The 12,445-nt window shown below is 40.8% G+C and overlaps 1 protein-coding gene and 2 pseudogenes across 18 annotated transcripts in view; 2 read left to right on the forward strand and 1 right to left on the reverse strand.

Moving 5' to 3' along the window:
* Positions 1-12,445, forward strand: part of RUBCN (rubicon autophagy regulator) — a 91,063-nt gene that overhangs the window by 44,148 nt on the left and 34,470 nt on the right. The window lies entirely within an intron of this gene.
* On the forward strand, positions 3,466-4,223 carry LOC128567334 (translationally-controlled tumor protein-like; annotated as a pseudogene). Its single transcript, XR_008374872.1, has one exon. The product of XR_008374872.1 is annotated as a translationally-controlled tumor protein-like (transcript).
* LOC128567331 (endoplasmic reticulum-Golgi intermediate compartment protein 2-like) lies at positions 6,991-8,436 on the reverse strand (annotated as a pseudogene).

The following is a 12,445-nucleotide window of genomic DNA, read 5'->3' on the forward strand; positions in this document are numbered from 1 at the left end:
TAGTGTGCTATGCTGATCGAGTGTCGGCATCAGTATGGCGACCTCCCAGGAGTGGGGGGCCACCAGGTTGCCTAAGGAGGGGTGAACCAGCCCAGGTTGGAAACGGAGCAGGTCAAAACTCCCGTGCTGATCAGTAGTTGGATCGCGCCTGTGAATAGCCACTGCACTCCAGCCTGGGCAACTACAAGACCCTGTCTCAAAAAAAAAAAAAAAAAAAAAATAGCGGGGCATTGTGGCGGGTGCCTGTAGTCCCAGCTACTCGGGAGGCTGAGGCAGGAGAATCGCTGAAGCCCAGGAGTTGGAGGTTGCTGTGAGCCGTGTGACGCCACAGCACTCTACCGAGGGCAATAAAGTGAAACTCTGTCTCTACAAAAAAAAAAAAAAAAAAAAAAGAGAGAGAGAGAGGCTGGGTGTAGTGGCTCACACCTGTAATCCTAGCACTCTGGAAGGATTGCCTGAGCTCAGAGGTTTGATACCTGCCTGAGCTAGAGTGAGACCTTGCCTCTAAAAGTAGCTAGGCGTTGTGGCAGGCACCTGTAGTCCCAGCTACTTCGGAGACTGAGGCAAGAAAATCACTGGAGCCCAAGAGTCTGAGGTTGCTGTGAGCTATGATGCTACGGCACTCTACCAGGGGCAACAAGGTGACCAGTCTGTCTCAAAACAACAAACAAAGGAAACCAAGGTGTCTGCTGGGCTATACGTCCTCTGGAGGCTCTAGGGGAGAATCTGTTTCCTAACCTTTCCAGCTTCTAGAGCTGCATTCCTTAGATGCTTTGGTTCTTGACCACTTTCTCCATCTTCAGAGAGAGTGGCATAGGCTCTTCGCATCTCTTTCTGCCTTCTCATCACCTTCTCTCTGTGTCTCTTCTCCTAAAGGACTCTGTAATTAATTACTTTGGGCCTGTCTGGATCGCTCAGGATAACTCCCCCATCTCTAGATCCTTAATTTAATCACATCTGCAAAATTCCTTTTACCATAAAAGTTAACATCCACATGTTCTTGGAGTTAGGATGTGGACTGCTTGGAGAAGCATTTTTAGCCAACCATGGTCAGGAAGCTTTTTCTTCTGAATCTTAGTTTTGGTTTAATACCATGCTGTTTTTTCAGAAGGAGGTGGAATAAAGGAAGAAAAACAACTAAGGCAGAAATGTGTTCAATTAGTCTCTGGCTTTCATCCAGGCAATGTTTCTGCAGAGTGAGAAGGTGAAACTCCATGTGCTCAGTTACATTAAATGTACTTTCTTTTGGCAAATCCTTTTGCCTAGAAGCTAATTGTGTTCCAGTGATGATTAATTGCTTAGGCTTGATGAGATTGGTGTAATTACAACAAAAGTTTCTTTTCTGATACAAAATCATCAGTTCTTCTACTTCTGCTCCCCACCCCCAAGACAGAGTCTCAATCAGTTGTCTTGGGGTAGAGTGCCATGTCGGCATAGCTCACAGCTATGTCAAACTCTTGGGCTCAAGTGATCCTCTTATCTTAGCCTCTCAAGAAGCTAGGACTATAGGCAGTTGCCACAACACCCAGCTAGTTTTTCTATTTTTAGTAGAGACAGGGTCTTGCTCTTGCTCAGGCTAGTTTCAAGCTCCGGAGTTTAGGCAATCCACCTGCCTCAGCCTGAGTGCTAGAATTACAGGCCTGAGCCATTGTGCCCGACCTTCTGATTCTTTTTGAATTAGAATTTATACTTTGTTCTCTAAATTTAGACTTTTGTTACTACTATCTTCAAATTAGTAATAGAAAGAAAGAATTATGTACTTTCCTTGCAGGACTAGTGAGAATTCATTCTCAAAATATAAGTGAAAAGTCTAGTAGGTATACAAGTGACTAGTGAAAACATGAGATAAAGAGAGGAGGATTAACATGAGTAATAGTTAATAGGTAGTGTGGTTCAGAGTAGAGCCAGACTGCCTGGGTTCATATTTCAGCTTGTTCATACTAGCTATGTGACCTTGGACAAGATACTTAACCTCTTTGTGCTTCAGTTTCTACACCGGTAAAAGGAGGTAGTGTGTATCTACCTCTAGGGTTGTTGTGTGGATTACATGAGTTAATGTATGTAAAGCAGGCTTAGACATAGTTAAGAGCTAGTTAAGTATGTGCTATGATGATAAGGAGAAAGACAATGATGAAGCATTAGGATTTTCCTCTTAGCATCCTAGGACACATGTAAGAAATATTTACAGGCTGGGCATGGTGGCTTACACCTGTAATCCTAGCACTCCAGGAGGCCAAGGGAGGTGAATTGCCTGAGCTCACAGGTTTTTTTTTTTTTTTTTTTTGTGGTTTTTGGCCAGGGCTAGGTTTGAACCTGCCACCTCTGGCATATGGGACCAGCGCCCTACTCCTTGAGCCACAGGTGCTGCCTTGAGCTCACAGGTTTGAGACCACCCTGAGCCAGAGTGAGATCTCATCTCTAAAAATAGCCAGGTGTTGTGACTGGTGCCTGTAGTCTCAGGTACTTGGGAGGCTGAGATAAGAGATTTGCTTGAGCCCAGGAGTGTGAGGTTGCTGTGGGCTATGACACCATAGCACTCTACCAAGGGCGACAAAATGAGACTCTGTCTCAAAAAAAAGAAAAGAAAGAAATATTTAAAAAATAATTACAAAGATATTTACAAAATATAATCATTTTTAGCATATTCTTTGAGCATTACTTTGTAGACAACTGGTTGATGCCATATGAATGGTAGTTTTGATTAGAGCTTAAATTGTTTTTATTATAAACTATAGTTGAGTTTTTTTTGTTTTTTTGTTTTTTTTGCTTTAAAGAAATTCCCTTTATAGTTAATTTTAATGGGACAGATTAATTTCTTTAAAAGTTTAATATGGGGCGGCACCTGTGGCTCAGTCGGTAGGGCGCCGGCCCCATATACAGAGGGTGGTGGGTTCAAACCCGGCCCCTGCCAAACTGCAACCAAAAAAAAAATAGCCGGGCGTTGTGGCGGGCACCTGTAGTCCCAGCTACTCGGGAGGCTGAGGCAAGAGAATCGCTTAAGCCCAGGAGTTGGAGGTTGCTGTGAGTAGTGTGAGGCCACGGCACTCTACCGAGGGCCATAAAGTGAGACTCTGTCTCTACAAAAAAAAAAAAAGTTTAATATGGTATTTGGAAAACATGGAAATAATTAAAAATCATGTATAAATATCAAGATAATTTTTGGAATCTTCTTAAAGATACTTAACTCTTATAACCCCAACTGAAGGAATCTTAAATCAATTATCATTTTTCCAATATATTAAACTAACCCTGAAACCCAACTGAATTTTCTTACAAGCAAGCCTATTTAGAGGACCAAAATTAATTCTAAAATACCTAAAATTCTAAATCTCACCAATTAAAATTCCTATTGAGAGATATTCTGGCTTTTCCGCCCGCTCCCCCCCTCCCCCCGAGCGCCGCTCCGGCTCCGCCGCGCTCGCCCTGAGCTCCGGCCTCCTGCAAAACTAGCGTCGCTGCTGTCTCCCTTCAGCCGCCATCATGATTATCTACTGGGACCTCATCAGCCATGATGAGATGTTCTCCGACATTTACAAGATCCGAGAGATCGCAGACGGCCTATGCTTGGAGGTGGAGGGGAAGATGGTCAGTAGGACGGAGGGTAACATTGATGACTCTCTCATTGGTGGAAATGCTTCCGCTGAAGGACCTGAGGGCGAAGGTACCGAAAGCACAGTTATCACTGGTGTTGATATTGTCATGAACCCATCACTTGCAGGAAACCAGCTTCACAAAAGAAGCCTACAAGAAGTACATCAAAGATTACATGAAGTCAATCAAAGGCAAACTTGAAGAACAGAGACCAGAAAGAGTAAAACCTTTTATGACAGGGGCTGCAGAACAAATCAAGCACATCCTGGCTAATTTCAAAAACTACCAGTTCTTTATTGGTGAAAACATGAATCCAGATGGCATGGTTGCTCTCCTGGACTACCGTGAGGATGGTGTGACCCCATATATGATTTTCTTTAAGGATGGTTTAGAAATGGAAAAATGTTAACAAATTTGGCGATTACTTTGGATCTATCACCTGTCATCATAACTGGCTGCTGCTTGTCATCCACACAACACCAGGACTTAAGACAAACAGGACTGATGTCATCTTGAGCTCTTCATTTATTTTGACCGTGATTTATTTGGAGTGGAGGCATTGTTTTTAAGAAAAAACATGTCATGTAGGTTGTTTAAAAATAAAATGCATTTAAACTCAAAAAAAAAAAAAAGAGAGATATTCTGTTATTCCTAGTCCAACTTTGTTAAATATAATATCTGAAGAAAAGAAATCAAAACCCAGAGAAAGCTCATTATTTGGAATTTTCTGGATTCAATTAAAAGTATTTCATGTTTTTTTTTTTTTTGTAGAGACAGAGTTTCACTTTATGGCCCTCGGTAGAGTGCCATAGCATCACACAGCTCACAGCAACCTCCAACTCCTGGGCTTGTCATGTTTTTAATAGAAATGTTTTAGTAAAACATTTCATGTTTTCATGTAATTTAATAAATTAGCATGTTATTAATATAATTATTAATCATTTACATTGTCAGTTAACTTCATGGCTCTTAATGATACTGTGTATTTTAAACAAAGATGCTTCTGTCATTCTCTGCAAAATACCATTCTATACAAACTTTACCACAAAGTAGTTTTGTCACCATGTTTCTTCTCCATTATATTGTCTATCCTGTTTTTAAGAAACCATTTTATCTTTTTTTTTTTGTGACAGAGTCTCACTCTGTTGCCCAGGCTAGAGTGCCTTGGCATCATAGCTCATAGCAACCTCAAACCCCTGAGTTCAGATGAGCCTCACAAGCAGCTGGGATTATAGGCACCTACCACAACACCTGTTTAATTTCTCTATTTTTTAGTAGAGATGGGGTCTCACTCTTGCTCAGGCTGGTCTTGAACTCCTGAGCTCAAGCAATTTACCTGCCTCAGCTTCTCGGAGTTCTAAGATTACAGGCATGAGTTACCACAGTTGGCCTCCCACTTTATTTTTTTTTCAGATCCACTTGAAAAACTATAATTTTGACAACCCATCTTCTAAAGCCACCATTTTAAACCTAGTCTTTCAGTCTTGTTACTAGCCTGGAGTTTTGTTTTCCTATCTCCATAAATGTTTTTTATTTTTTTTATTTTTTTTTAACGTTAAATCATAGCTGTGTACATTAGTGCAATCAAGCTCCATAAATGTTTTAAACTTTGGGATTAATTGGTCATTTTTCTACTGTTAGTATTACAAAAGGAAAACTGATGTTGGCACACATATTCCAAATACAGTTTTTATTTATTTTTTGTAGAGGCAGAGTCTCATTTTATCGCCCTCGGTAGAGTGCCGTGGTATCACACAGCTTACAGCAACCTCCAACTCCTGGGCTTAGGCGATTCTTTTGCCTCAGCCTCCTGAGTAGCTGGGACTACAGGCGCCCGCTACAACACCTGGCTATTTTGTTGTTGTTGTTGCGGTTTGGCCAGGGCCGGCAAATATATTTGTTTTTGTTGTTGTTGTTGTTGTTGCGGTTTGGCCGGGGCCTGGTTTGAACCTGCCACCTTTGGTATATGGGGCCGGCGCCCTACTCACTGAGCCATAGGCGCCGCCCGCAAATATAGTTTTTAATGGCACCTGGTAGCTCCCTCTCACTATTTTTAATCTTTTATGTTCTAGCGATTTAAAACCAACCCATAAATAGTAAGAAAGAACAACACAATCTAACACAAAATCAATTGCATTCAGGACACCCTTAATGCAAATACTTCTTTCATAATCCAGTTTTACAGTTCAATGGACACTGTTTAGTATGACACCTTTTAGAGCCTGACATTCTTAGTATACTTAAAATTTCCTGACACTTAAATTACCCTGTTCTCCACTTACCACATGTATGAAATATTCTCGTTTTCCTCTTAGTATTTTACAGACTGATAATTTTCATCATCAGAAGTGGATCTTTTCATTGCCCACCCTATTCTCCCCAAAGTATACCTATAATGATCATAATAGGAAACTTGGCATCTTTAAAAAAAAAAAGTGCTTTCTTCTCCCTGTGTAAGTCTCCACTATACAACCTGTGAATAATATCTCTGTTACATATTATGGCACCTACATATGTGCCCCTGTGAGTATTTACCTTGTCTTCAAAGACTTTCAAGGTCAAAACCCAGAATTCAAAGAAAAGCCATTACCTTCATAAGACCATATTATTGGATAAGTGGTCTGTCAATATGGCTTAACATTAAGATAGCTATAACATAGGGACTAGTCCCTGTTTTTCTTTATTAACAATGTGACCTGATCACAATTTTTTAAAGGCTAGACTAGTTTTCCATATTTTATTCTGACATCATATTTTTTTTTAAATTTATTATTTTTTTTTTTTTAGAGACAGAGTTTCACTTTGCTGCCCTCAATAGAGTGTGATGACATCACAGCTCACAGCAACCTCCAGCTCTTGGACTTAGGCAATTCTCTTGCCTCAGCCTCCCAAGGACCTGAGACTACAGGCGCCCGCCACAAAGCCCAGCTGTTTTTTGTTGCAGTTTGGCTGGGGCCGGGTTTGAACCTGCCACCCTTGGTATGTGGGGCCAATGCCCTACTCACTGAGTCACAGGTGCCACCTGACATCATATCTTTTAAAAACAAAAGGATGCAAACATTTGCACTTTTCAGTGTCCTTTTCTTTAGATTTGGTTTCATTTCTTTCCTTCAGGCTTTTTGTCCCCAAGAGGCAAGGCCTGATTTCCATTCTGCCCATTTGCTGTGAAAGCATCAGGCAATACTCCTGTTGGGCTTATTCACTGATTAGCTGCATAATTTCTTTTAGGACATTTGTAACAGACACAACATATATAGAATCTCAGTTTGGGGTTATTTTTCCTTTTCCATTTGAAAATAAGTATGTTTCCTGCTTCTCATATTTTCTTTTCTTTTCTTTCTTTCTTTTTTTTTTTGTAGAGACAGAGTCTCACTTTATCGCCCTTGTAGAGTGCCGTGGCGTCACACAGCTCACAGCAACCTCCTGCCTGGGTTTAGGCGGTTCTCTTGCCTCAGCTTCCTGAGTAGTTGAGACCACAGGCACCCGCCACAATGCCTGGCTATTTTTTGTTACAGTTTGGCTGGGGCCAGGTTTGAACCTACCACCCTTGGTATATGGGGCCGGTGCCCTGCCCACTGAGGCACAGGTGCCGTCCTCATATTTTCTTTTCTTTGAATATAGTGTACGATATTTTATTATTAAAAAGGATTTCTATCTCAAGCAAAATTTTTCTCCTTCACTCTGGAGGTGCTAATGTGTATTATTTTCTAAAAGAGGTAAGTGATTGTCTATGTGGCCATCCTCAAAGGGAACAGAAGTGACAGGTTTATAGGATCCAAGTCAGAATCGACAGCAAATTATTTTGACTATAAATTTTCCAATTCCATTTAACATTCCTGTTGTTGAAAAGATTCCTCCGACAATACCACAGAATGTTACAAAAAACTGTCAGAATGGCATGTGCTCTTCAGTAACTGTCACCATAAGAGAACTGAGATCATATTTCATTAATATCCTAGGGACTCCATGGCTGCCTGCAGCATGGTTAGTGATACGTTCCCTTCTGTCACAGAAAACTGATGGGTGTCAGCTGAAATTTTATATGTATGTAGTTTTGTTGGCACAACTGTAATAAAATATTGGAACATCTGGTTGTGATCTTTTGTAATTTTTTCAGTTCCAACTAAAGTATTAATAATTCCTGGGACAAGCTCTCCAAAAGACAAATGATCTATTCTGTGAGAAAAATTATAAGTCATGGGTGACAAGTGCTGCCAAATGCGTGCGACCTTGAGGACATGGAATTGCCTTGCCCACAGTTATGTGAAAATTCCCTGCTACTTTACTGACATATAAATGACCATGAATTCTACATGCACCTGGAGATTGTGATGGGTTATCTTCCCTTGGTGGAAGTGCTGTTGGTGCAGTTTTAAAAGCACTTTTAAATATCACATCTTGAAGTGAATGCTCTTCTTGCAGCCTATTCCAAATCAGCTGCAACATCCTCTGCCACTCTTTTTGCTGTGGTGAAAGATCAAATATTACTGGTTCATAAACTAGACCACCTGCAGATGCAACCATTGTTTCTGCTAAATCCAATACGTCTGCTCCAGCATATTGACACTTCATGGCAACAGTAATATCTATATTGAGTCTCAATTTGCTAGAAAAATCCTTATCTATTTTGTATTCATACTTCATCCATGTGTCTTGATATACTGAGAATTCCATAATGGTTAATAAAGCCATAGTGATAAATGCTATTGGATTCTGTACCAAGAATCTTTCTAAAGAAACTGTACCGCCACTGGCTAAAGTCTCTACATAGCTGTCAGGAGCCTTTGGACAGACATCCAACTCTTTCACCAGACTTAAGGTTTTTTTCCGATTCAGTCACCTCATCTTCAGGTAAACCTTCCTCTTCCTTCATATAGTCATGCTTGTGTTACAGTTCCAGCCCACTGCCATGTTTCCTCTTTTTCTTTACATCCTAATTGGATAAGCTTTGAAGTCTGAAAATGAGTGGAATCCAATAATACTTAATGTTTTTTTCTTTACCTTTTGCAGTAACTCCATTTGCAGTGTTTGCAGTGTTTTTGTTTGTCTGTTTTTGTTTTTATTTTGAGACAGAGTCTCACTTCGTCATCCTTGGGGGGGAGTGCTGTGACATTTTAGCTCACAGCAACCTCAAACTCTTGGGTTCAAATGATCCTCTTGCCTCAGCCTCCCAAGAAGCTGGGACTATAGGCACTCTCGACAACGCCCGGCTGTTTTTAGAGATGGGGTCTCTCTCTGGCTCAGGCTGGTCTTGAACCTGTGAGCTCAGGCAGTCCACCTGCCTAGGCCTCCCAAGTGCTGGGATAGACATGAGCCACTGCATCTGACCTTTTTTTTTTTTTTTTTTTTTTTTTGAGACAGAGTCTTACAATGTTACCCTGGGTAGAGTGTCATGGCATCATAGTTCACAGAGACCTCAAACTTTCTGGGCTTGAGCAATCAATCCTCTTGCCTCAGCCTCCCAAGTAGCTGGGACTACAGGCTCACAGCACAACACCCGGCTATTTTTTTGTTGTAGTTGTCATTGTTGTTTGGCAGGTCCAGGCTGTGTTTGATTTTTTTTTTTTTTTGGCCAGGGCTGGGTCTGAACCCACCACCTCTGGCATATGGGACCGGCGCCCCACCCCTTTGAGCCACAGGCGCTGCCCCCAGGCTGTGTTTGAACACACCAGCTTTGGTGTATGTGGCTGGCACCCTAGCCAGTGAGCTACAAGCACCCAGCCCTGTCTTTCTTTTTTATCAGAATTTGTTTTCTGCTAGATAAGTCAAAAAAGATTTAATCAACTAATTGGCATTAAAGTATTCATACTTGATAGGATTTAATATATTGCCCTTCCTTGTAGAAATAGGTGTGTGTTACCTTTGAACCAATATTCCAATTGGATATTTTCAGAATTCAGTGAAAAGATAGCTTGTTAGATTTTTTTTTCTATTTAGATTAAGTTTCATAAGTTCCAAAGGTGAGGCTCTCTCTTAAAGAATTTTAAAGACAGAAAAAAAAACTTTCTGCTTTAAAGAGCTGAATTCTTCTTAATGGTCATCATTTTAAAAACACTGTTCTAGGAATTTAGAAGCAATGGTGTGTAATAGACTGTCTTTGGAATCAAACAGAATCTAGATCAAAATCCAGACTCATCACTCAGGTCCCTAGGAAATAAAACGACATAATATTTAAAATTATGGACTTTTGAGTCAGACTGCTCATATTATAATCTCAGCTTTACCATTAACTGTGTTTTTTGGGGGGTAAGTTACATAATTCTTTGTGCTTCTGTTTCCTCATTTGTGTGATAAGGAGTTGATAGTGCTACCCACCTCCTAGGGTTCCTATGAGAATTAAAGGAAAAGTATAAGAAAATACAGTTGTCAAGTAAATCTTAGCTATTAGGTAATATTAATTTTTTGAACCTTGTTCTCGTATATAAAAATGAGAATTATAGTATTTATTTCATGAAATCTTGGTGAAAAAATTTAATAAAATCACATAAAATTTGCCCCTGTTCATGGCACATAAGAAGTAATTAATGTTCCTTGCAGCTAGCGCATGTAGCACAGTGGTTACGGCACCAGCCACATACACCGAAGCTGCTGCGTTCGAACCTGGCCCGGGCCAGCTAAAACAACAATGATGACAACCTCAACAAAAAACAGCCGGACATTGTGGCAGGCGCTTGTTGTCTCAGCTAGTTGGGAGGCTAAGGCAAAAGAATTGCTAAGTCCAGGGCGGCGCCTGTGGCTCAAGGAGTAGGGTGCCGGTCCCATATGCCGGAGGTGGCAGGTTCAAACCCAGCCCCGGCCAAAAACCACCAAAAAAAAAACAAAAAAACAAACAAAAAAAAAGAATTGCTAAGTCCAAGAGTTTGAGGTTGCTGTGAGCTGTGATGTCACGACACTCTACCAGGGCAACTCAAAATAAATAAAAGAATAAATGTTCCTTCCATTTTTTAGTTTCTCGTTACATATATTCCTGTAAATATAAATATTCCAGAAAATAATAATTAAAACTTTGGAATTTGCAAAACAAATAACTTGACCCACTGAAATCTGATTTCTGCCCTTACCACTAGTGATCTTGGATTGCACTTTTAAGTAAAATGACATCCATCTAATAAACATTTCTCATTTGGACATGATTTTGTGTTTAGTATTGTTGATGATCATCATTCCTTGAGTTGTATGGCATTATCTTTTTTTTTTTTTGTTTGTAGAGACAGAGTCTCACTGTACCGCCCTCGGGTAGAGTGCCGTGGCGTCACATGGCTCACAGCAACCTCTAACTCTTGGGCTTACGCGATTCTCTTGCCTCAGCCTCCCGAGTAGCTGGGACTACAGGCGCCCGCCACAACGCCCGGCTATTTTTTTGTTGCAGTTTGGCCGGGGCTGGGTTTGAACCCGCCACCCTCGGCATATGGGGCTGGAGCCCTACTCACTGAGCCACAGGCGCCGCCCTGTATGGCATTATCTTTTGATACCACAGGAACGTTGGCCTACCTCTGTAACCACTCCATTCTTTCCCTGAAATTTGCTTCTCTTGGCATTTTTTTTTTTCTTGACAGGGTCTTTCTCTGTCACCCAGGCGAAAGTGCAATGGTATAATCATAGCTCACTGCAAAGTCTAATTTCTGGGTTCAAATGATCCTTTTGTTTCAGTCTCCTGAGTACCTAGGACTATAGATGTCCACTACCACAGCCAGCTAATTTTTTTATTTTTTCATGTAGATGGGTTCTTACTACCCAGGGGATTACAGGCATGAGTTACTGTGCCTGAATGTCTTGGAATTTTTTAAAATGGGGTTCTGCCACATATCCTTATATATTTTCTTGAAGCAATGTCATTCACTTGCATTGCTTTGAATATCACCCATACACTGAAGGTCCCCCAAGCTCAGACATCTCTGCTGAACTCTAGATCCAGAAGACTAGCTGTCTCCTACACATTTTCATCTGGCTATCTGTCCTATAGGTCCAAGCACAACATGACCAAAACTAAATTTATTTTTCTCTTCTGCATTTGTTAGTCTTTGTACTAATTCGTTATATTGACCAGAAACTTGAAAATCATGCCAACCTGTTTTTCAAAAACTCCATGTAAGTTTCCCAGGATGTTGACCAAAATAGTTACCAGATTAGTAGTACTGCCATTTCGTGGTTCCAGTGCTTGCATGATGATAGCATGTATGCTCTTTTCTTATCCCATTGCTAATACTACATGGTCATCTAGAGTAATCACTTACCCAGAATATAAAGCAGTTTCACCATGTTATGCCAGAAAGAAAATATGCAAAGTCAGTTCAAAATGCTATTAACATATCTTGTTATAGTTATTAAAAGTGGATCTGGTCTTGAGAATTAAAAATATCAAAGCATATGGTCATCTGCAAAACAACAGTAGTTTTTCTTTTTTTAGAGACTTTGTTGCCCTCAGTAGAGTGCTATGGCATCACAGCTCACAGCAACCTCCAGCTCTTGGGTTTAGGCAATTCTCTTGCCTCAGCCTCCCAAGTAACTGGGACTACAGGCGCCCGCAACAATGCCCAGCTATTTTTTGGTTGCAGCCATCATTGTTGTTTGGCGGGCCCGGGCTGGATTCGAACCCGCCAGCTATGGTGTATGTGGCTGGCGCCTTAGCCGCAGAGCCAGTTTCGTGTCTTAAGTTTAAATCTTTAATCCAGTGAGAGTCTATCTTAGTTAATGGTGAAAGGTGTGGGTCCAGTTTCAGTCTTCTACAGGTTGCCAGCCAGTTTACCCAGCACCATTTGTTAAATAGGGAATCTTTTCCCCACTGAATGTTTTTAATTGGCTTATTGAAGATCAAATAACTGTAAGTAGCTGGGTTAATCTCTTGGTTCTCTAT

Source organism: Nycticebus coucang, chromosome 16 (genome assembly GCF_027406575.1).
Source record: "Nycticebus coucang isolate mNycCou1 chromosome 16, mNycCou1.pri, whole genome shotgun sequence".
NCBI lineage: Eukaryota > Metazoa > Chordata > Mammalia > Primates > Lorisidae > Nycticebus > Nycticebus coucang.